We start from the raw sequence: 25388 nt of genomic DNA on the forward strand, positions 1-25388 counted from the left end.
TGGAAGTAAGTTGGGAGCCTCCAATAGGTCACTCTACTTCCATTTGTGTGTAATAATTTTAGGCAATTTTTCCCTAGGATTGTGAGTGTTTTGTTGGGAACCTTAAATAAGGTCATCCAAACACTCTTAGGAACCGCCTAGTTTACATTTCTTTCACTCTATTGGACTTGATCTTGGATTAGTGGGCTGAACCATAGCTAAAATTCACTAATCATAATTAGTGAAATTTTGGCTCCACAAATTCAATTTCAAATTCAAGTGAAATTCAAATTTCCCTCCAATTTTGTGTAACACTTAGGCTATAAATAGAGGCCATGTGTGTACATTTTTTCAACTTTGATCATTTTGAGAATTATACTTCAAAGTTCAGACTTCAATTGAGGCATAAAATTTCGTGCTCCTTCTCTCCCTCTCCCTTCACTCATCTTCTCCTACCTTCAAGCTCTTATCCATGGCTTCCTATGGTGGTGAGCTTCTTCTTAACTCATCTTCTCCTTGAAGTGGCATCTAAAATCATCTTTCTTCCTTCTCCATTCTGCTGTCAAGATCTTCAAGAAGCAAAGGACTCCATTGATGAAGAAGATCCAACACCTACAAGCTCCACATGGAGCTACATCATGTGGTATCAAGAGCATCTTCGTCTAGGTGATGTTCTTTTGCTTCCTCTATCTTTTTGTTTGATCAAATCACTTTAATTCCTTGTTCTTCATCTTATTCTCCATGTATATCCTCCATTGTCCTATGGTTTGGTGCTGTTAAGAGTAGATTCAAAAATATAAACCGATTAAATCTTAGATCTACACTTGTTTTTGCATTTCTATGGTTCAAATTTTATAAATCTACTCTTGAATCATGTTTTTGTGTTGATTTTAGGTTCTATCATTTTTCAGTCATAATGTTATTGTGCTGAAGCTTTAGATCTAAACTTTTCTTCCCAAAATATTGATTAGAAAAAAAAACACAAAAATCTAAGTGTAAATCACTTATTCCATGTTGTCTTAGAGTCATGTTTAGTCATAATAATTGTCACATTATATTCTAATTTTGTGTTGAATTTTGATTTTTTTGATTGAATTATAGATACATTTGTTCATCTATTCTTGTCATTCTTAGCCTATCTTTTGAATTTTGAGTCTAATCCATGCATGTTATTTAGTTCATAACATGTTCTAAATCAATTCCTAGAAGTAGTCTTGTTGTTTAACTTTGTTTTGTTTTCTAAGTTTCCTACATGATACATATGAAGAAATTAAGTTGTGGTGCTGAGTTGTGGCTGGATTTGTGAATCAAAATAAGTCTTAAGCTCTCTTGAATTGTGTTATTCAAGACATTTGAGCATAAGCAAACACAAATAGTAATTATCCAAGCTTTAAGCAACATAAACACTACTCTTGATTTCTAGGTTGAAATCACTCGTGCTGGCAGCTTGAACATACGTACTTGTAAAACTTACTGGGAATTACTCACTGCGAATTTTGAGCTACAATTTTTACTAAACTTTCTAGACATCTGGAAAAAAATTATAAAAAAAAAACCAAGTGATTTAGATAAAAGGAAAAAAAATACTAAAAATCATACAAGTTGGCAGGAAAATCAATGTCCTGAAAAAAAAAAAGTGAAATGGAAGTGTGCGTGTTGTTTTGGCTAGAAATTTGTTCTATAGTTGGTGCATATTTTATACCAATCTTAATTCTGAAATTTCAATTGAAAATTAGAGTGAAAACAAGTGCCAAAACTAGAGGTTTCTTGAGTCTTATTTTTTTTAGTTTTTTTTTACTCTACTCTAGAGTCATTCTAGGTTTCTCTTTGAGTCCTAGCTTGCTTTTATGTGTTTTTCATTGCTTTAATTGTTTAATAATCCTTCAAAATTTGTCTTGTTAAAACTCGATTTGTTTAGATTTCATTTCATTTTTTTTATCTTTGGTTATTGTTTGTCTCTTTGTTTCCTTGTTTGTGAGTTGCTATATAGGGAATTGGTAAGGAGGATTGGTGCCATTCCTTCAAGAATTTGAGTCAAGAAGCAAGGGGCCAACCACCTTAAGAGCTATTGGACTAAGAAGCACTCCAAATTGAGTGAATCATCAAAGGGAAAGCAACCACCAAAATTGAGGACCGTTTTGTAATTTTGTAATTAGTAATTTGCTTACCTTTATTGCTTTCTAGTCTTTGTAACAAAATGGCCTTTCATTGGAAGTAAGTTGGGAGCCCAATAGGTCACCCTAATTCCATTTGTGTGTAATAATTTTAGGCAATTTTCCCTTAGGGTAGTGAGTGTTTTGTTGGGAACCTTAAATGAGGTCATCCAAACATTCTTAGGAACTGCCTAGTTTGCATTTCTTGCACTTTAATTTCTTGCTTACTTTCATAGCTTATCTTTTGTACTAGTCACCCCTAGTTTATCTTGTTATTGCATAATTATTTCTTCTTGCTTATCCGTTTATCTTTAGTTCTTTTGAACCCTAGATTTTACCTTTTACAAACCCCAACAAAAAAGAACCACAACTTAGGAACCAACATGAGTCATCATTCATCTAGTGTTAATGGTGAGGGTACTAGTCATAAAGACCCTCTATCTAAAATCTTAGATGAGTTGAGTTCCCTCAAGTTATGGAAAGAAAAACTAGAAAGAAAAGAAAAAGGAAAAGAGAAGTTAAAAATAAATCAAGACGAAAGGGAACAAATACGGGAAGAAGAAAGAAGGAAAATACTAAAAGAGTTAAGAAAAGAAAAACATGCCTCCTATAGTAGTGATAACTCTTGCAAGAGCCTAAGTGGAGAACTTCATGACTATTATGAAGGAAGGCATAGGTCATATCTTAGACCTCACTCCCATAGAAGAGAAAAGGAAAGAAAGTCTCAAGAGGCTAACATTAATCTCTCATACTTCCATGGGAAGGACAATGTAGAGGCTTACTTAGATTGAGAAATAAGGGTAGAGCAACAACTTAAAAGGAAGTCTACTTCAAAATCTTATGGCTTTCACTCTTATCCGAAGAAAGACCAAGGCCAAGGCATCTTAGGGGTGACACCTTCTAAGCCCAAAAATGATAAGGGGAAGACAATAGAAAAGCAACCCCTTAAGGCTAGTATGCAAGAGAAGACAAGCTCTATAAAGTGCATTAAATGTCTTGGAAGAGGACGCATTACTTCTCAATGCTCCACCAAGAAAACCATGATTATATAGGGCCAAGACATTTATAGTAGCTAAGATGAGGCTACTACTTCACCTTCCTCTAGTGAAAGTGAAGAAGCAAAAGGGGAAGAATCTAGTGAAGAAATCTACCCCCAAGAAGAAAGACAACCTTTAATGGTTAAGGAGGAGTGTAAGGAGGTAAGTGTCTCCTCCAAGAGATTAGCTAAGAAGGAAAGTCATTTTGAAATAAAGACAAATATTAAAGAAACTTCCCCTCTTAGACAACCTCCACATCTTTTCCTTTGTAAAAAGACACTTGTTAGCACTGTCACACCTCTTGGGCTTGATATTATTCCTCAAGTAAAGGAGTTATTGGATGAGGGTTTGGTTCGTAAGAGCTTAAATCCTTGTGCTTTGTTGGTGACCAAAATAGGTATTATTAGGCATCAAATCCCTAAAATAGGTGATATGATGAATGTGTTGAGTGGTGCAACCCTCTTTTGTAAAATCACTCATACACCCAATATCTTCAAGATTCGTGTAGATAGGGACTCATTAGATAGGTTTGTTCTTATTTTTAGTTTCAATACAAACTTAGGTGCTCATATGGCACACCTTAGGTTTGACATACTTTTTGGTAGGAATAATTAACATGAAAATATTGAAAAATGTATGTTTTATTGCATTACTTTCTTTAATTTCTTAAATAAGGATCAAGGGGTTCCCACAAATACTAAGAGAATAAAGTTCATTTCTAAGTGGCTCACTCCACCAAGTATAAGGAAAATTTGGGGCTTTCATGACTTAACAAACTTTTACAAAAGGTTTGTCTCATATTTTTCTATACTCATAGCACTCATGGGAAGATACCCAGGAAATGGGTTTTCAGACCTTACCTTACTCCAACATATCAAACACCACTAATTTAAAGTAGTTATTTCAGTTAGTTACACTATTAGAAAAAAAGATTTCAACGTCAGTTCTGACCACATTTCATAAGGATTCCAAAATCGTCTTTGAAGCCACCATTGTGGAAAGTAAACACTCTCCACAATGGTTTTCCAATCATCTTCCTATGTCGCTTTCTAAGACAGTTTTTCAATCAAAAACCGTCTTAGAATGTCACATTTCTATGACAATTTTTACCTGAAAATCGTTTTAGATTCTGTTAATTCTACGATAGTTTTTAGAGAAAATCATCTTAGAAATGTAACATTTTAAGACGATTTTGACTGAAAACCATTTTAAAATATGTTTTTAAAAAAATTGAGGATTCTAAGACTGTCTTTGGAACACTCTAAGACAGTTTTTCATAGAATCGTCTTAGAATGTTTTTTTTTTAAAAAAATATTAAGGTTTCTAAGATAATTTAAAAAAAACATTTTAGAATATAGACATTCTAATACGATTTTTTCACAGAACCATCTTAGAATGTCTTTTTTAAAAAAAAAATGAGAATTTTAAGATTGTTTTTTCCAAAAACCGTCTTAGAATATAGATTTTCTAAGACGGTTTTTCAAAGAACCATCTTACAATGTCATTTAAAAAAAAAATTGAAGATTATAAGACAGTTTTTTAGAGAAGCATCTTAGAATGTCATTTTTAAAAAATATATATGTTTTTCCCATATTTTATCATTTCATAACCTTACCAAATTATTTTATTATTATTATTTTCCATACTTCTCTTTGAGCATAAATATGTAGAAGTATAATCAATCAAATTACATTGTAGTCAAATTATTGCCCGTAAATCCATGCTTTAAGAATGGACGACCCACAAACTATTAAAAGAGATTCAAAACCAATTAGGTGAAAAGGTCTATGTCAGTGGTCACAAAAAAAAATAGAAAAGTAAAACATCACTTGGAAAGGGATATTTTGCACATAACAATGTTATTTTGTCACATTGTTCAGCCACAATCTCTTTCAAATTCACAACAACATATAAATAGGGTAATTATTGGACAAACTTTGACATAGAACTCAAGAAGCAACTTCTTCAAAACCAAGTTCCAACAAAAAAATAAGTTGGCTAACTGCATAGTTGGTGTAAAGAAGAGGTAATTATGATTGAAGCATAAAATGATATAGTTGAATGAGAAAAAGTTTGAAGTAGAAAAATCAAACTACCAAAAAAGACCAAGAACCTATCTCTAACTAGAATGAGTAATTTTGAATTAGTCGATGACTACTTTCTAAGACAGGCTATCTTAATGCTCTTTTTCTCTTTTCTGAAAGAAAGGTTATCTTACTTCTATGAGCCTATGATAAAATCAATAATTTCAATCTGATAGTGGCGAAAAGAAAAAATAAGCTAGTCAGTTCTTGGTTAGAAAATACAAAGTTAACCTTGTAGGCTGACAGGTTGTGAAGTCATAAAAAATGAAGATATGATTAATTAATCAACGATAAAATAGGAGACAAGCATCCATATGACTTACAATTGAATTAAACAATCCAGATGTAGTTTAGTAGAGGCTTGAAAAACCATGCTGCTACCCTACAGTCATTGATAAATTTGTTTAATAATTTTATTTTTTAATATCGTTGGGGTACATCATCATAATTAAATATAAAATTTGACAATGTTGATAAAACTAGAATCCACATCAATCTTAGCACCATCTACCAATGAGCCAAAGAATGAAACACTAGTTTGGCATACGACCTACCTGGTAGCCACTAAAACCACAATAGAATGGGCATACCCATGGTCCGAGACTGTCATTGTATGATCCTCTATACTTATCTGAAAAGTCAAAAACTTAATTCCAAAGTAAAGTATATAAATTAAATATTGAGCTAGCCAAAGTAGTATATTTGTGAGAAGAAAATGAAGATGTATTTATCGGAAGGTACCTTTATAACTGAAGACACAATTAATAAATGACAAATAAAAGTTATAAGGTGCACACAACAAATAATAATTCAGATCCATAGCTACCCAAATAATTGCCTAAATAGCTTACCAAATTCACAATTACTACACAGACACTAATAATTCAGGCCTACTGAATCTCAATTTGCTTTTTATCCCTTCTCACATAAATTTTCCAAGGTCTATCGAAATGTTTTACGGACTTTTATTGGGAACTTTAACCAAGCAAACCTTTGCATTGGTAGATATTTTATTTTATTTCTATTGGAAGAATCATTTTTGTTCTAAATTATATTCACATGCTCTTATTTGGAAAGTGTGTATTAGCATGTAAAAAGTGACAGTCAATTATGAAAACGTGCAAAGTGTATATTAACTATAAAAGGTCACAAGTTCTGAAATAATAATAATATGATGTAAAAAAATAGTATAAATGTGAGTGCATATAAAACATGGATCTGGCTAGCTAGTGTGGTCTATCAGATATGCTGATATGGAGACTGGAGTACAAATAATAAACTTTAACTATTAGTATATTGGCGAGTTTGGCTTCTTCGCTGCCCTACAGCCCCTGCAGCCATATCCCAACCTTTTATTATTAACATAATTCAAATAAAATCAAGGCATAAGAGTGTCAAATACCTAACAAAAGTTTAGTCAATTACATATTTATATGTGAGTTGCATTAGTCAAACTATTATCTACAAGAATCAAGAGTAATAATTAAGAAATAATTTGGGAGGTTATCAACATGTCTTTTTTATTAACTTATAATAGTTTTGCATGTGCAACCTTTCACCTATAAAAACATACGAATACAAAGGGTTACTAACAACAATTCCTTATTACTACTACTGAGTTCTTTAACAATATCTTATTGGATCAACAACCTTGTCCATAAAAGAAGGCATACAGAATGCAGTAGCATGGATCTGTAGTAACAAAAATAAAAGTCAACATAGGAATAAAGTATTAAGTTAGTTGGAAAGAGAATAAAGCAAAACAAGCAAATAGGTTAATCCTTGATCGATCTGAAAGATTACCTCTGGGTTATAAAACTTAGGAGGTCCCTTTGCTACCCCATTTTTCTCTGGATTCAATTTTTTTATTGGACGTTTGAAGTTCACTGGAGGACCCTCCGTAGAGCAAAACATGAATCCAATCACCCCACTAGTAAACAAAAAACAAAGAAACACTTGTTACCAAAAGCTTCTCTTAATATATAGAATTTATAAAAGTAAACATATAGTTAGATAAGAAATGCCTTGCATATGTAGGAATTGTGGTCCAAGCATAGTTAACGGAGCCTTAGAATATCTTCTTGCAATTTGTTGTGGTGTCTGCTACCACCAAGTTCTTATGCCACAAGCTGTCTGCTGGAGCAGACAACACTCCATCGAGTTGAAGGGTCTTAGCTACTAATTATAAGAAGCAGTTATCAGCAAGAACTTCCGCAATAGGTACTGCATCACATTGAATTTCCGCAATAGGTTCTTTTCTTACTTCAGTTCCAACTTTAAATTGACATTTGGCAGAAAGAAGGTTTTTTTACCCATTGGTTGAAAAACATCCAATATAAGGACATCGTAAGTGCCCTCAGGAATAGAATTGGTGAACACAATTCTTGCACATGTTTGTTAGAAATTTGGTTAAAATATATTGAGTAATGTAATTCATACAACAATTTCTACACAATCATTTTTTTCTCTTTTTCTCCCCAACATACCTATCTTATTACGCATTTCTCTTCTTGTTTTCCTTGCATCTTTCACAATCACCTTCTCTCTTCTTCACTCTTATCTCTTTCTCTCTAAAAAAAATGTGACTTGGTTTTACGTGAGTGTGAGTGAGCCTAAAATAGTATAGATACTTGAGCAAAGGAACAAATATAACAGTGTCCAATGCATACCCTAGGGAAATATTAAATTACATCATAAATAACCTCAGTGCCTCAATGCAGGCACAGTGAAGAGAAAATCCTAAACCACCTTATCAATACTACCTTTGTACAGCTCCTTATTTGCTTGCTTTGTGACTCTTGGGGAGACTGCAGCCATTTCCCGTGCCTTGTCTCTTCTCTCCAACTTCTTTAAAAGCTATAGCTGAAATAGATTCCAAATTATTTTCCCTCCTATTATTAGACTATAAAAGTCATGCATATAAAGACCTTCCAGTTTGAATATTACCTTAAGAGTAGAGTACACAAAGCTCTTTGTATATTACCTCTTTAGCCAAGAAATCCATTGATGTGGTCTGGCAGAGGAATTCATCACATGGACCTAAGTTTGTGAGATCCTATCGAGGAAAACATAGAAATTGTGCCTACCAGGGAGCAATTCTTCAACTCAGAACATTCATCAAACAATAAAAAAAATAATGGAAACTAAGAAGAGTAAATAAAATGACACCATATCCAGCAATAATAGTAATCAGAACCAAACTGCATTGGAAATCCAAACCAAAAAGAATCCCCCCTCCCCCTCCCCCCCCCAATCAAAAATGAAAAGGAAAAGAAAAATGCAGCAACCTAATAAACTGTATTTGCGTACTCACAATTCCACATAAATTACTAAAAAAAAGGTTTTTTTTCCCATTACTTGGATATTGAAATATAACATCATTCATAGAAAAAAGCAAGCCCAAACAGTTAATCCAATCATGTGAAGCAAGGTGTCATTTACAATATGCAAGTCATTGGCAATCACAGTCCTCAAAAAGTCATAAAATAAGCTATAAAATTATTAGCTAATATAGACTTAAGTTTCCAAATGATACTAACTAGATTTGATAGTTTATTGCTCAAATTAAAAACATACAACAATAACAGCTTATTGTAAGGCTTAAGGAATTGACAGATCAAAAGAATAATATTTTTGAAAGATTTGTAATAACAAATAATATCTTATTGTGAAATGCTATTTTTGCAGAAGTGATAACCTCGTGCGTTTTTGCATTGCAAGAAGATAGTGGTGTAGCAACTTTATTCTGCTATGAAGCATTTTGTTGGCACTGTGTATACCAGTAAGGTAAGTAGCCACTGCATCAAAATTTAGTAAACTTAGATCTTTCTCTACTTGTTTTATTTTGAATATCTTCCGATTTAAGCTGCTTTACTTATTGAAAACTTCAATGGCTTTAGTTAAATTCAACAAAAAAGTAAAGACTTTTGCCGCATTAGAGAAGCTACTAATAAGAAACACATCACATTTAAGTTTAATCAACCTCCTCCCTCTTGCTGCCCTCAGCATCAGCTTCGGCCACCTCCAGTGGCAGCATGTCAGCATCAGCTTCACCTGCATCCTCGTAGATGCTCAGTCCAAGCTTCAACATTTTGTGGATCCTTCACAGCTGAAACCAGAAGGGAGAAGAGAAGTCTCAAACAGCAACAGAACAAGGTCCTTCATGGATTTGTCTTCCTTGATCACCTTGCAGAGGTTGTCAAACTTCTCCTTCAACTCTTCTTGCCTCTTCTTCTCATCTTCACTCTCGTCAAACTTGAGCCCTTCCTTGGTGGCGGAGACAAGCTTCTTGCCGTCAAATTCCTTGAGCTGACCAACAGCATACACTACTACAAAAGCAGAATTCAACGTCAGTTAAAAATGGTATTTTATGTCGATTAACGACCATCGTCGTCTCAAACGACGTCAAAACTTTTGATGATTTCAACGACGGTTAGCTAAAACTGTCGTAGATATTCTCCAATTCTAAGACGGGCTGTCGGACATGCCCATCTTAGAATGTATGAAAGATTATGACGGTCATGGGGACAGCACCGTCGTAGAATAATCGTACTCTACGACGGGCCTGTGTAGGTGCTCGTCTTAGAGCATGATCAAATTCTACGACAGTCTGCTCCCAAAGACCGTCGTAGTCTTTGCTATATGCTATGACGGTTGTGTCAGAAAGACCGTCGTAGAATAGGCTTAATACTACTACGGTCTTTTGTAAGTGACTGTCGTAGTTAGTTGTAAATTCTACGACGGTCTTGTCCCATGACCGTCGTAAGAGAGGCTGAATTCTACTACGGTGTCATCATGGTGACCGTCGTAGAAATGTGCAGGTTTTACGACGGTCGTGTCAAAAGAATCGTCGTGGATTTTTTTTAAACAACAATTTATGCAATACAAAGGATTATATTTTCTATCCAAGCCTTGTCGATGCCTATTCAAGGAATAGTACATGCACAATTGTCCTTTAGTAATGAACATGATCCTAAAAATGGGGAGAAATATACATTTAGTCAAATTTAATCATAAGGGCACATAATTAAGTTGAAAACATCATAAGCACATAAAAATCCTAAGCAGATGAAAATGGTTCTTAGAAGGATACATGCATGATAATGTCTCATTATTTTAAACTCATTAAAATAAGAGACACAACTTAATTAAGGATACACAGATTATTTGATGCCTTGAAATAGCTCAAAGAACTGAGCATCCCTAGTGACTCAGGCAGTTCTCCACTGAACTGATTATCACTGAAATCCAACCTATTCAGATGCAGCCAGAATCCAATATCAGTGGATAATGGACCTGAAAACTGATTACCTTGTAATAAGATCTCTTGAAGGTTATGTATGGATGAAATTCAATTAGGTAAAGACCCTGATATCACCTTGTCACCTCAACTTATTATCCTACCCAATTTTAAACCATTTTGAAAGATAAACAGGCATCAACAAACCTGAAGAAGCTGGTGGTGGTGTTGGAGAAACTGGATATGGAGAGTTTTTTGGTTGTATCAAGCCAGGATTGTTTTCATAACTGTAAAATGGAACAGGGGATTTGTTAAAACTCGTACTGAATGAATGTATCAAGCCAGGATTGCACTGGCAAACAACCGCTTCAACCTAGGTATTATTGGGAAATACCAACAAACCTTTGCTGGATGACTACTAGGGGTGGCTGAACCTTCAGTACGTTCCCCATCGTTGCCCTTGTAGCGTGAAAGTTCGCAAGTGGGGCATAATCGCATATCCACAAACTCATTTCTATACAGAAGGCAATCATTCGGACATGCATGGATTCTTCGGTACTCCAAGCCAATGGGACATAATATCTTTTTGGCCTCGTAGTGACTCTTCGGTAAGGTGTTATCTTCAGGAAACATATTTTTCAATAACAAAGCCAACTCAATGAAGCTTTTGTCACTCCACCCAAATTTGGCCTTTAGGTTAACCAAAGCTAGCACAACTGATAACCTACTGAAGCTTTTGCATCCAACATACAACAGCGTCTGCGCATCTGTTTGAAGATCATCATAAATATCTGCATGAAAATCCTGAAATCCCACTTGCCCAAGATCACGTATCATGTCTTCCATTCGATCTCCGCTTTCGAGCTCAACCGGATGAGGTGGAGATGTTGTTGTATGACCAACCAACTCACCATGCCATATCTACTTTGTGTAAGTGGGGCTAAAGCCATCACATATCAGATGCAATCTAATGTCATTCAACGAGTGACGTCTTCCGTTGACACATTTAACGCAAGGGCAGAAAAAATTTGCATCTGTGGTTGCTGAATTTATTTGGGCAAATGAAAAAAAACTCTTCAACCCCGTGTTCATACGCTTCGCTTATGCGAGGTGCTGTAATCCAAGTTTGATCCATGGTCGCTGTTGTGTAATACTAGGTACGATGATGGGAGGGAGAACAGCAACAGCTTATTATCAGATAAGAAGCTGCAATTCCTTGTTTGCAAAAAATTTTCCTAAGGCAAATGAACAGACAAACAATATTTTTAACAAATGGAGAAAAGGTTTAAAAATTACAATGTGCAAATCATAATAGGTCGCTAAGGTACCTAAAAGGTTGCATGGATTTGTTTTACCACTTGCTTGTGTTCTTGTTTTTAGAGGGAAGTTTATTCTTTTCTAGTTCAAAAGTTTGGTTAACTAGGATGTAGGTTTTTACATGGTCTTCGAACTTTAAAGTTTGCATGAATGTAAGAAGTCATTTATAATTTAACTCAGATTCTTGGGGTGCTTCATCCAGTGGTTATTCTGTTAAATATCACTAATCTCTAATTCAATTATTTGCAGGTTCGTAAAGGGCATGTTGTAGTTAACGGGGTTGAGAGGAATGAAGACTACATCCTTGAACCACCTGCTTATGAGATGAAACCCACAGTAAGTTGTACCTTTTAGTCCCTATGTTGCACTTCATATGATGTTTTAGTAATAAAATAAATTTTTTTATCGAAAAGGAAATTCTAATTTAATACTTTAGACTAGGGATAACTACCAAGAATTGATTATTGACATAAAAGATAAAGGCCTGTGAAGGTTGATGATCATTGTGTTGGGCTAACGGGTAACATTTAACTTTTAGGACAGTAAACAGAGGAATTGCAGGCACAAAATTATAATAACAATCTGAATTGACACTTAAGTTTATGAAGAAACTGACAAAATGTCTTTATTGTGTTGGGATTCAAGACCGAGCAAATATTATAACGCAAAGAGGTGAATCCACGTTGCAGGCACTGTCTCCATTAGGCGCTGGTGCAAGTTGAAAAGAGGTGAATCCACGTTGCGGACAAAGTAATGGGGTCAAGCTTTGCCAACAATGTCTCAAAAGGAAAGAAGGATACATATACAAGGGAGGGCAATTCACATGTGTTTTAAATAAATACTTGTCCTTTTTTTATCAGCAAAGAATAAAAATATATATTAATTGAGTACCAGAGGTACCTAAAAACATTTTACATATTGGTAGCTAAGCAAGTGGATCCCAGACAAACTGCATCAAGTGAAGCTAGGAACCAATTGCAGCCTACATAACAGGAAACTAGTTTCTAAGCCTAGTTGCCATCCCAGAACACATCTACTTGTCCTTTGATTACTTGAGAAAGTGGAACAAGAAGGCTCTACAGTTACTATGTGTGTGACACTGAAAATGTCACTCTTAAGGCTCTACCCTTAACCTTGTTGATGAGCTTGGAAAGGAAAAGGTAATGATAGGGACATTAAATACTGAACTTGGAAAATTGAAAATAGAACTCGAGCAGGAAAAGGCTAAATGTGCTAATACGAAAGAAAAGCTTAATATGCCTTGTAGAAGATCTTTGGTGTTTTGGGGAGATTGTAGAAGATCTTTGGTGTTATGATGATGATCAAAAAGCTTAGAAATCAAGTGATAAAAGTTAGAAATCAAGTGATCATCAATTCCAAAACATAGGGGGAGTAAACGCAAATTTTATATATATACATTGTTTGCTTGAATCTTGATTTCAGGACTTATATTGTCATCATCAAAAAAGGGGAGATTGTAGAAGCAAATGACTTTGATGTTTTGATGATGATCATGATGATTTGATGCAAATGATGCAAATGATTCAAGAATACAAGCCACAACATCAAGATGATCACTAGTATTTTAGGAAGGGAATTCCTAATTGATTTAGCAAAAGGTTTGGCCAAGTAATTTGAGTTAAAAAGTGTTTTTCAAGAGATTTACTCTCTGGTAATCGATTACTAGAGGATGTAATCGATTACCAGTGGCCAAAAATGGTTTACAACAGCTACTAAATATTTGAATTCAAATTTTAGACTGTGTAATCGATTACACCATATTGGTAATCGATTACCAGCAGTTAATAAACGTTTTAATTCAAATATTAAAGCCTGTAATCAATTACACAAATATTGTAATCGATTACCAGAGGAGATTTTCAGAAAATAACTTTCAAGAGTCACATCTATTCAAATGGTTTATGAATGGCCATCAAAGGTCTATTTATATGTGACTTGGAAACACGAATTCAGAGAGAGTTTTTTATTGCCCAAAAAGTTTTATCCTCTAAAAAGATTAAGAGAGTTTTTCTAAATTGAAATGTCTTATCCTCTCAAAGATTCCTTGGTCAAACACTTGCATATTCAAATAAGGAATTGTGATTGATCTTCATTGTACAATCTGTCTCTTTCAAGAGAGATTTATTCTTCTTTTCTTTTCTACTTCTGAAAAGGGGTTAAGAGACCGAGGGTCTCTTGTTGTAAAGGATTCTTGAACACAAAGGAAGGGTTGTCCCTGTGTGATTCAGACTTTGTAAAAGGATTTTACAAAGAGAGTGGAAAATCTCAAGTTGGTTGCTTAAGGACTGGACGTAGGCACAGGAAGTGACCGAACCAGTATAAATCAAGTTTGCATTTCTCTCTTCCCTTAAACTTCTTTTATTTATTGCTATTTATCTTTTGCCTTTAAAGAAGTTTGTTCTGAATTGTCTTTTGAGTAATTCATGTTAAGGGTGCATTGTTAATCTAAAAAGAGAGAGCAAAATTTTAAATTGGGGAATAGTTCTTGTTATCTTAATTCAACCCCCCCCCCCCCCCCTTCTTAAGATAACTAAGGCCATTTGTCTAACAAGTGGTATCAGAGCAGGATTCTTGTATAAAGTTTAAAAACTTCAAGAATTGAAATGGCCTCATCCAACTTTCCATTTCTTGAGGGAAATTCTATTAATAGGCCTCTTATGTTCAATGGCGAGGGTTATTACTATTGGAAAACCCGAATGTAGATCCTTATTGAGGCCATAGATTTAAATATATGGGATGCCATTGAAGTTGGTCCTTTTATTCCTACAAAGGTAGTGGGAAATGCAACTATAGAAAGATCAAGAGAAGAATGGAATGATGATGAAAAAAGAAAGGTTCAATACAATTCAAAGGCCAAAAATATAATCACTTCTGCATTAGGCATGGATGAATTTTTTAGAGTCTCAAATTGTAAAAATGCAAAAGAAATGTGGGATACATTACAAGTAACCTATGAAGGCACAACTGATGTCAAGAGATCTAGAATAAACACTCTCACACATGAATATGAACTTTTCAAAATGTTTCAATATGAGACCATAGAAGATATGCAAAAGAGATTTACTCATATAGTTAATCATCTTGCAAAATTGGGAAAAATATTTCCTAATGAAGATCTTATTAACAAAGTGTTGAGATGTTTAAGCAGGCAATGGCAACCAAAAGTAATAGCAATTGCAGAATTAAGAGATCTCACTAATATATCTCTTGCCACTCTCTTTGGAAAACTTCAAGAACATGAAATGGAACTTATGAGACTCCATCAACATGAAGAGAATGATATAAAGAGAAAAGGAATAGCACTCAGAGCCTCATCATTTTTTATTCAAAAAGAAAGTGACAAAGAGGACTTGACTGAAACAGAAGAAGATGATGATGATTTCAGACTCTTTGTGAAAAGGTTCAATAAACTTCTGAGAAACAAAAACAATAAAAGGAAATCAAACATCAATACAAAGAAGAAAGAAGAAGACTCCTCCTTAGCCCCATCATGCTATGAAAGTAATCAACCTGGGCACATGAGATCCAATTATCTTGTCTTTGAAAGAAGAATTGAAAAATCCGACAAGAGGAATCTCAAAGAAAAGAAAGAAAAGAAAACATAGATCACTTGGGAAGAAAATAAAAAATAAAAAAAAAATTCTTCAAGTGATTCAGAAAAATAAAATCATAAATCTGGGTATCATGATGAAAGACTATGAAAACAGAGAAGAGCAAAAGTGATACATTGATAGCAATTTCTCCAAATACATGGCATGCATCAAAGTTTATTCAACAAACAAAGGCCACTTGATCAACAAGCCCAACAAGTAATATCAAATGATACAAACAGGTCACTTGTCTTTGATTGATTACTTTGATGATCTTTGATTGATTACTTTGATGACTTTTGTTAACTTTTGAATGAGTTTTGATGCTTGTTTACTCCTTAAATATTTGATTTTCATTAATATTTTTTTTATAGTTATGTAGAAAAACCTGAAAATTATCCTGTCATAGGAACAAAATGGGTTTTTAGAAATAAATTAGATGAACATGGTATAATTATTAGAAATAAAGCCAGGTTAGTAGCAAAAGGATATAATCAAGAAGAGGGAATAGACTATGAAGAAACATATGCTCCTGTTGCAAGATTAGAAGCCATTAGAATGCTTTTGGCATATGCATCCATAATGGACTTTAAACTTTATCAAATGGATGTTAAGAGTGCCTTTCTAAATGGTTTAATTCAAGAAGAGGTATATGTTGAACAACCCCCTGGTTTTGAAATTCCTGATAAACCAAACCATGTTTATAAATTACAAAAGGCTCTTTATGGTTTGAAACAAGCCCCTAGGGCATGGTATGAACGTTTAAGTAATTTTCTCCTAGAAAAATAATTTTCTAGAGGAAAAGTGGATACCACATTATTCATAAAGAGAAATCATAATGATATTTTGCTGGTTCAAATATATGTTGATGATATAATTTTTGGATCCACTAATGATTCATTGTGCAAGGAGTTCTCCCTTGATATGCAAAGTGAATTTGAAATGTCAATGATGGGAGAACTAAAGTACTTCCTGGGATTACAAATCAAGCGAACTCAAGAAGGTATATTCATCAATCAAGCCAAGTATTGCATGGAATTGATCAAAATATTTGGGATGGAAAGTGCAAAACACATGGCTACACCAATGAGCACTAGCTGTTACTTAAATAAAGATGAATCTGGTCAGTCTATAGACATGAAACAATATTGAGATATGATCGGATCTCTTTTCTATTTATCTGCTAGTAGACCTGATATTATGTTTAGTGTATGCATGTGTGCTAGGTTTCAATCCAACCCCAAACAATCACATTTGAGTGCAGTAAAGAGAATTATGAGATATCTATTAGGTACAATCAATTTAGGATTATGGTATCCTAAGAATTCAACACGTAACTTAATAGGATATTCTGATTCTGATTTTGCCGGATCTAAAACTGATAGAAAAAGCACAAGTGGAACTTGTCAATTCATTGGATCGGCTCTTGTCTCATAGCAAGAAACAAAACTGTGTTGCTTTATCCACTGTTGAAGCAGAGTATATCTCTGCCGACAGTTGTTGTGCACAGATTTTATGGATGAAGCAACAATTATCTGACTGTGGTATCCTTCTTGATCGCATACCTATTAGGTGTGATAATACTAGTGCCATAAATCTATCCAAAAACCCTGTACAACATTCTAGAACAAAACATATAGAAATTAGGCACCATTTTCTAAGAGACCATGTTCTAAAGGGAGATTGTTTGCTAGAGTTTGCTGATATCTTAACAAAACCTCTCCCAAAGGATATATTCTTTTCAATAAGAAGAGAATTAGGCCTTTTAGACCTTAGTGATTTGGATAGGTAAAGTTTGTTGATTGTCTTTGATTATGTTTTGATGATTGCTTTTGTTTGATTGTGTTTAATTGTAAGTATTTGATTATATTTGATTGGTGTGTGTTAATTGTTTGATTAATACTTGTTTGAATGAATTAAATACATATTAGTGATGATGATTGATAGTGTTAGATGTATTTAGCATAAACATAGGTTTCTTTAGAGGAACTAGCCTAGTTTATGCTCTGGTAATTGATTACCATCTAGTGTAATCGATTACACAAGAACAGGCAGCCTGTAATCGATTACAACATCTTGTAATCGATTACCAGTAGGCTTATTGGTCCTGTAATCGATTACCAATCCCTGTAATCGATTACAATTCGTCCTCATCTATAAATATTCACGAAATCAGAGCTGCTGCGCAGCCACAGCCTCCTTTCACGTCTCCTCCATACCTAAAACTTCAAATCTTCGAATCTCACTCAATTCTTCACCAAATCACATCCCGTAAAGCCCAATCTTCCTCTTTTTCACACCTCTTTCACTTCCACCAATTAAAATCCACAAAAACTTCATCAAATGGCAGAGCCATCAAAGAAGAGAAAGGGATCATCCTCCACCGTTGCTGCTGCTGCCCATCGCCGCCACGGACCATCTGAAGCATCCACAGCACCTACTCATCCATCTTTATCATCTCCAAGATCATCAACATTGCTTTCTTCCGATGATCAGCGTCTACAGTACCTTTCTCAAATTTTTTTCTAGGATCATATTAGACCCTAAGTACCTAGACGTAGAGTTCTTTAACGATGAAACGTTTGATTGCTATCAAGTGTTTCAAAATTCTGGCCTTGTTGATTTCATGTCATTAAAACTGCCACATTATCCTGAACTTGTAAAGGTCTTCTACTGCAATTTGAAAATTTAGGATGACATTATTTCCTCTGAGGTGCATGGTATTCCTATGATCATTAATCAGTCCTTATTCTTTTCTTTAACTCATTTACCCAGTCAAGGTGCACCTTTTGAGGGCACCATTGTTGATGACTGGAAATTTGATTATTCTAGTCATGATGCTCGCCGTATGGTCTGCAATGACCAGGCTGAAATGACCGGTAGATTGCTGGCCAGATCATTAACTTTTGATAATCGCATCATGCACTATCATTATTAGAATTTTGCTTCCCTAGTCTTCAAATTTAGCGCAAGCCTCTGAGGAGGATTTGATTCTGATGTGGGCTTTTCTCACCGATCGTCAGATCGACTGGGCCCATTTGGTTCGGTACCGAATGCATAAGGCATTACGGGCCAATGCACCTCTACGTTATCCACAGTTGATAACTTTGTTTCTGCATCATTTTCAAATTCCGCTTGATGATGAGCCATTTGTTCAAGTCAAGCGTTCCTTTGCAATTGGTGCTGGTGCTGTGACTTCCTTTGGTTACCGTAAGGATCGGAATGGTCAAATGGCTGAAGAAAGATGCACTCCCTCCTCAAGATGAGCGTACTCCTTCACCTCCTCCTTAGCGTGAAGATTCAGCACTCCTGAATGAAGTCCTTACCGAATTACGAGGCCTTCGTTCTTATGTTGGTGAACGTTTCGACTCATTGGATACACGCTTTGCCGGCATGGATATTCGCCTCACACAAGTTGAAGAAGATGTCTCCTTCATCCGTACTTGCTTTGATCCACCACCACCGCCTCCATCATCCTCTTAGCTTAATTGTTATTATTATGACTAAGTCTTATTAGTAATTAAGTATTATTAGTGCTTTGTTTTATCGCCGTGTATTTGGCTTTTTGTTGCTCTAGTTATCATACTCTTGCACTATTATTATATTTCTGGACTTTGCATTGGTTGGTTATGACAATGTATGGATTTATTTTGGTTTAATGTTTGGCTCTGTTTGGATTTTGATTGTGTTGTTTAGTTCTTTTTGATGTTGCCAAAAGGGGAGAGAACTTGAGAGAACTTGGGTTAGAAATCAATTAAAATCATTAAAGTTAGGCATAGGCATACATGCCAAAAGATAGGGGGAGTAAGGGTTGTGTGAACGTGCTATCATCTTGTATATGGTTTGTCTTGATTTCAGGGATTGTCATCATCAAAAAGGGGGAGATTGTAGAAGATCTTTGGTGTTTTGGGGAGATTGTAGAAGATCTTTGGTGTTATGATGATGATAAAAAAGCTTAGAAATCAAGTGATAAAAGTTAGAAATCAAGTGATCATCAATTCCAAAACATAGGGGGAGTTAACGCAAATTTTATATATATACATTGTTAGCTTGAATCTTGATTTCAGGACTTATATTGTCATCATCAAAAAGGGGGAGATTGTAGAAGCAAATGACTTTGATGTTTTGATGATGATCATGATGATTTGATGCAAATGATGCAAATGATTCAAGAATACAAGCCACAACATCAAGATGATCACTAGTATTTTAGGAAGGGAATTCCTAATTGATTTAGCAAAAGGTTTGGCCAAGTAATTTGAGTTAAAAAGTGTTTTTTAAGAGATTTACTCTCTGGTAATCGATTACCAGAGGATGTAATCGATTACCAGTGGCCAAAAATGGTTTACAACAGCTACTAAATATTTGAATTCAAATTTTAGACTGTGTAATCGATTACACCATATTGGTAATCGATTACCAGCAGTTAATAAACGTTTTAATTCAAATATTAAAGCATGTAATCGATTACACAAATATTGTAATCGATTACCAGAGGAGATTTTCAGAAAATAACTTTCAAGAGTCACATCTATTCAAATGGTTTATGAATGGTCATCAAAGGTCTATTTATATGTGACTTGGAAACACGAATTCAGAGAGAGTTTTTTATTGCCCAAAAAGTTTTATCCTCTAAAAAGATTATGAGAGTTTTTCTAAATTGAAATGTCTTATCCTCTCAAAGATTCCTTGGTCAAACACTTGCATATTCAAATAAGGAATTGTGATTGATCTTCATTGTACAATCTGTCTCTTTCAAGAGAGATTTATTCTTCTTTTCTTTTTTACTTCTAAAAAGGGGTTAAGAGACCGAGGGTCTCTTGTTGTAAAGGATTCTTGAACACAAAGGAAGGGTTGTCCCTGTGTGATTCAGACTTTGTAAAAGGATTTTACAAAGAGAGTGGAAAATCTCAAGTTGGTTGCTTGAGGACTGGACGTAGGCACAGGAAGTGACCGAACCAGTATAAATCAAGTTTGCATTTCTCTCTTCCCTTAAACTTCTTTTATTTATTGCTATTTATCTTTTGCCTTTAAAGAAGTTTGTTCTGAATTGTCTTTTGAGTAATTCATGTTAAGGGTGCATTGTTAATCTAAAAAGAGAGAGCGAAATTTTAAATTGGGGAATAGTTCTTGTTATCTTAATTCAACCCCCCCCCCCCCTTCTTAAGATAACTGAGGCCATTTGTCTAGCATGGCTGTGACAAAAGGAAAGCCATTGGTACAACAACGACATTCATTAAAGAAGTCTCTGGCTGATAAATCCGGTGAGCTTGACAAATGTTTGATTGAATTGCAAGAGAAGTCAGTTGCACTACAAGCTGCTGAACTTGCTAAGGAGGAGTTGTCCCAAAGTAAAAATATTATAGAGAACGAAGCTTAAAGAGGGGAGAAATAATACTTGAATTAAATGAATCTACATAAGTCAAAATATTACTTGAGCAACAACTTGGTTAAGTGGGGTTCTAAATTAAACCTGCGCATAAGTGACAATATTGACTTAAATATGTTCAAATATGACTTACAAATGTGCTAATATTCAATGCAAACTAAACATGACAATAATGGATTAAGAAATTAATTAGGTCTTTATGATACAATTAGACGAAAGCTAGAACTCAATTATAAAATAAATGAATTAAGTTATGTAATTCAATTAAAACTTTTATAAAGAAGATACTTATATATAATTTATTCTCCAGCTAATTCAATTACAGAGACTACTAATGATAAAGACAATAAATCTGAAGCTCAAATTAAACATTAGGGGATTGATAAAGTTGAGTGTACTAACTTAGACCAAAAAATGCTCAATGAAAGTGATAATCTGGCACAGGATGACAACACTAATGAAAGGCCCACATAAACCTCACTGAAACGCAAAAAAAGAAAAAAATTTAACAGCTTCAGATTACATAAAAAGATAAACAAAAATCAGAGTTTCTCTCACAAAACACACAATGTATCTTACCTTATGGAACCAACTTTGTCCATACAATGTGCATACAAACATTAAACACTACAATGTTATAAACCTTACCTTTTATGGGACACAGCTTTACGACGATGTAGACCACCACCAACAACTAATGGCCTGAGACGACAAAGAAACAAAATCGTCAAATGAATGAAGGAATATAAGACATGCAAATGAAGGGATACACAAACAAGATCTAAATGCAGCCTTACCTTTGTCGGCGGTGGCTGCAAACGGAAGAAGATGCAATGGAGACGATGCTCTTTGTCGGAGACGATGCTCTCTGTACCTAGCTAGGGCGCCAATTTGAGAGTAATTGTGTCGTAATTTTGAGCAAAGAAGAGATAGGGCACGCCAAAGTAAGAGAAAGTAACAAGCACGTGCCGGCCACATGATACCATTTCAGATACAATGACGGGTCTTAGCAAAGACCGTCTTTGAATGACAACAAAATCAAACATCAGGGGTCTACCACGTGTCACTACAAAACATACAAAGATGGCTCTTCGAATAAGACCGTCTTTGTATTTTAACGCCTTAAATCACGTGATCTCCACGTGAAACCACCAACAATACGAAGACAGGTCTTGGCGCAAGACCGTCTTTGTATCTAAATGACGAAGATGATGACGTGTTTCTACCTTAACAATACAAAGACGGGTATCTGGATAAGACCATCTTTGTATTTTAACGCCTCAAATCACATGGCCTACACGTGAAACCACCAACAATACAAAGACGGGTCTGTGGATTAGACCGTCTTTGTATTTTAAATCCTCGAATCACGTGGCTGCCACCTGAAAGTACTAACAAAAACAAAGACGGTCTCAACACACCACCGTCTTTGTATACTCGTCGTCCCACTCACGTGTTTGGCACGTGTTACCATTAACGATACAAAGACGGTTTTTTCCACAAAACTGTCTTTGTAAGTTAGCCAGGTAAATACAAATTGCCACGCTGACTGCATGTCTACGACGGGTAGCGGCAAACGATGTCGTTCTCATGCCCTTAATTACGAACATGCCACCGGTTCACCTTCTAAGACGGTTGTATGCAACCGTCATCGAATCCCCGACGTAGAAAGTTGCTTTTGTAGTAGTGATATTCATCAATGGCATCAACCATATAAAGAACCTCGTATCCCTTCTTCTTCAACTTCTCCAACAATGGAGAGTTCTCAACGGCCTTCTTGCTTTCATCTGTGATGTATTAGATTTCACTCTAACCTTCCTTCATCCTAGTCACGTAATCCTTGAGGCTTGTCATCTCATCACCACTCTTGGTGGAGTGGTACCTAAGCAATTCAACAATCTTTCCCTTGTTCTGTGAATCCTCATGGATACCAAGCTTCAAGTTCTAGGAGAAAGCCTCATAGAACTTGTTGTAATCCTCCTTGTTCTCTGCAATTTCAAAGAACAGCTCAAGTTTGAGAAGCCCTTCTATAGAGAATTGCAAAGTTTGATAGTTATACATAAACCATATAATATTTGTCCAGAAAAAAAAAGCATAAATCATATAAAGTGAAAGAAGAAAATAAAAATTTGAATCAAATCAAAACCAAAAATGGATTTCCTGAACAGCCAAAAAATAATTTAAAATATGGCTTTCTATTTGATAAACCACCTCTCACAATATTTTCAGCTTCTGCCCTACAGCCCATTCCAGAAAGCGGCTGAGTTTACTACCTTTTTCCTAGGAAGCTGAACTTCCAATACCTAAGTGTTGTCGCAGCTGAGTTTACTACCTTTTGTTGGATCGAGCGGCCTCAGAATAATTAAGAAGGGGGGGGGTTGAATTAATTATTCCTAGAACTTTACCAATTAAAAATTACTCTTTTAAGGCTTTTACTAAATTGTTAAGAGAAAGAGGAGTGGAAGAGAAATTTAACAGAAAGTAAAAGCGGAAATTAAATGCACAGCGGAAAGTAAAAGAGTAGGGAAGAAGGAAACAAACACACAAGGATTTTTATACTGGTTCAGCACAAACCCGTACCTACCTCCAGTCCCCAAGCGACCTGCGGTCCTTAAGGTTTCTTTCAACCTTGTAAAAAACCTTTTACAAGCAAAGATCCATAAGGGATGTACCCTCCCTTGTTCTCTTTGAACCTAGTGGATGTACCATCCACTAGAACTGATCCACAAGAGATGTATCCTCTCTTGTTCTCAGTCAAACCCAAGTAGATATACCCTCTACTTGTACCACAAAGGATGTACCCTCCAATGTGTTAAGACAAAGATCTCAAGCTGTTACACCTTCGATACTTGTGAATGGGGATACAAAAGAATTCTCAGGCGGTTAAACCTTTGAACGCTTTTGTATTAGGGAATGGGAAGAATCAAAAGAATTCTCAGACTGTGTCGTTTTGAATTATTTGACAAGGGAGAAGGGAGACACAAAAGAATTCAGGCGGTTAGTCCTTCCTTCTTTTGGAAAAGAGAGAAGAGAGACACAAAAAGAATTCAGGCGATTAGTCCTTGGCGAATTCTTTTTGGCAAAGGGAGAAGAGAATGAAAAGGATGAATAGCAGAAGTTTTCAAGGTTTGGAAAACCAGAAAACTTCAGAAAGCTTTTGGTACAAAGAAGAAGAAGAAGTTCAAAGAGATTTCAAGATATTCAAGGCTTGTAAAAGATTGTATGAGTTTGTTAGAAAGATTGGAAAATGATTGATTCAAAATGCAAAACAAAGCCTTGCTTTTATAGACTCTTCATGTCTGATCAAGAAGACCATTCAGAAGAGTTATAACTTTTAGAAAAACTTAAAACCCATTTGAAAAAGTCAAAACCTTTTTGAAGAGTTACATCTTTAGATTTTTCAGAAACAAACACTGGTAATCGATTACCAAATATGTGTAATCGATTACACAAAGCTTTTTTGAGTGAAACAATGTGACTCTTCACATTTAAATTTGAATTTCAACGTTCAAGGACACTGGTAATCGATTACCAAAACATTGTAATCAATTACAGCCTTTTGAAAATATTTGGAACGTTGTAAATTCAGTTTGAAAACATTTTCAAACTTATTTTGCTACTAGTAATCGATTACAACAATATGGTAATTGATTACCAGAGAGTAAAAACTCTTTGGTAAAGGTTTTGTCAAAAACTCATGTGCTATTCAAAGTTTTGAAAAAACTTTTTAATACTTATCTTGATTGAGTCTTTTCTTCATTCTTGAATCTTGAGTCTTGAATCTTGATCTTGATTCTTGAGATCTTGAATCTTGAATCTTGATTCTTGATTGTAGGCTTTCTTCTTGAGTCTTGAATTCTTCTTGATTCTTGAACTCTTGACTTGTTCTTGATTCTCTTGAGATGGATGTTCTTTGATTCACTTGAGATGGATATTCTTTGATTCACTTGAGATGGATGTTCTTTGATTCACTTGAGCTTTTTGTTCATCACTTTTGTCATCATCTTTTGTTGTCATCATTGTTATCATCAAAACACCTTTGAATCATTGTTGATTCATCATGAAGCTTTGCTTCCACACCTTTCTGCACAATTTGATTTTCCAAAACTACCTTCTTTGGTTCTCCTATGTTACTTGTAAATGTTCTCGAATTTCTCCTTGCACATCTTCGCACTTCTATCCGATAATTTCCTGAATATATATACATCCACACAAACCTCTAATTAATTCATTCAAAAATAAAATCACCTAACTTAGAATATATACATTATACATTTATGTATGAGATTATTATTATTATTACTAATTAAGGAATGATAGAAGGCTTTTAGTTGAAAAGATTATTTTTAGTAGTATTAGTTCCAAGTTGGTGTATATGTAGCAATCGTTAAATCATTCACTAATTTACAATGGATTCATTTCTAGTTCTCTCATCTAATATGGTAGCGTGTTGAGGAACTCTAAGGGTAGTTTTTTTTATCAACTTTTGTTTGTGCCCTGGCTAGGAGTTTATTTGCTGGTGGAAGTATGGGCGTTTGTGCACGGCTTGAAGTTTGCCTACCAACTTGGTTATAGGAAT

The 25388-nt window shown here is 34.9% G+C and overlaps 1 pseudogene; it reads right to left on the reverse strand.

Moving 5' to 3' along the window:
* Positions 1 to 9226: 9226 nt before the first annotated feature.
* LOC114386135 lies at positions 9227 to 23057 on the reverse strand (annotated as a pseudogene).
* Positions 23058 to 25388: the final 2331 nt, after the last annotated feature.

This window comes from Glycine soja, chromosome 15 (assembly GCF_004193775.1).
Source record: "Glycine soja cultivar W05 chromosome 15, ASM419377v2, whole genome shotgun sequence".
NCBI lineage: Eukaryota > Viridiplantae > Streptophyta > Magnoliopsida > Fabales > Fabaceae > Glycine > Glycine soja.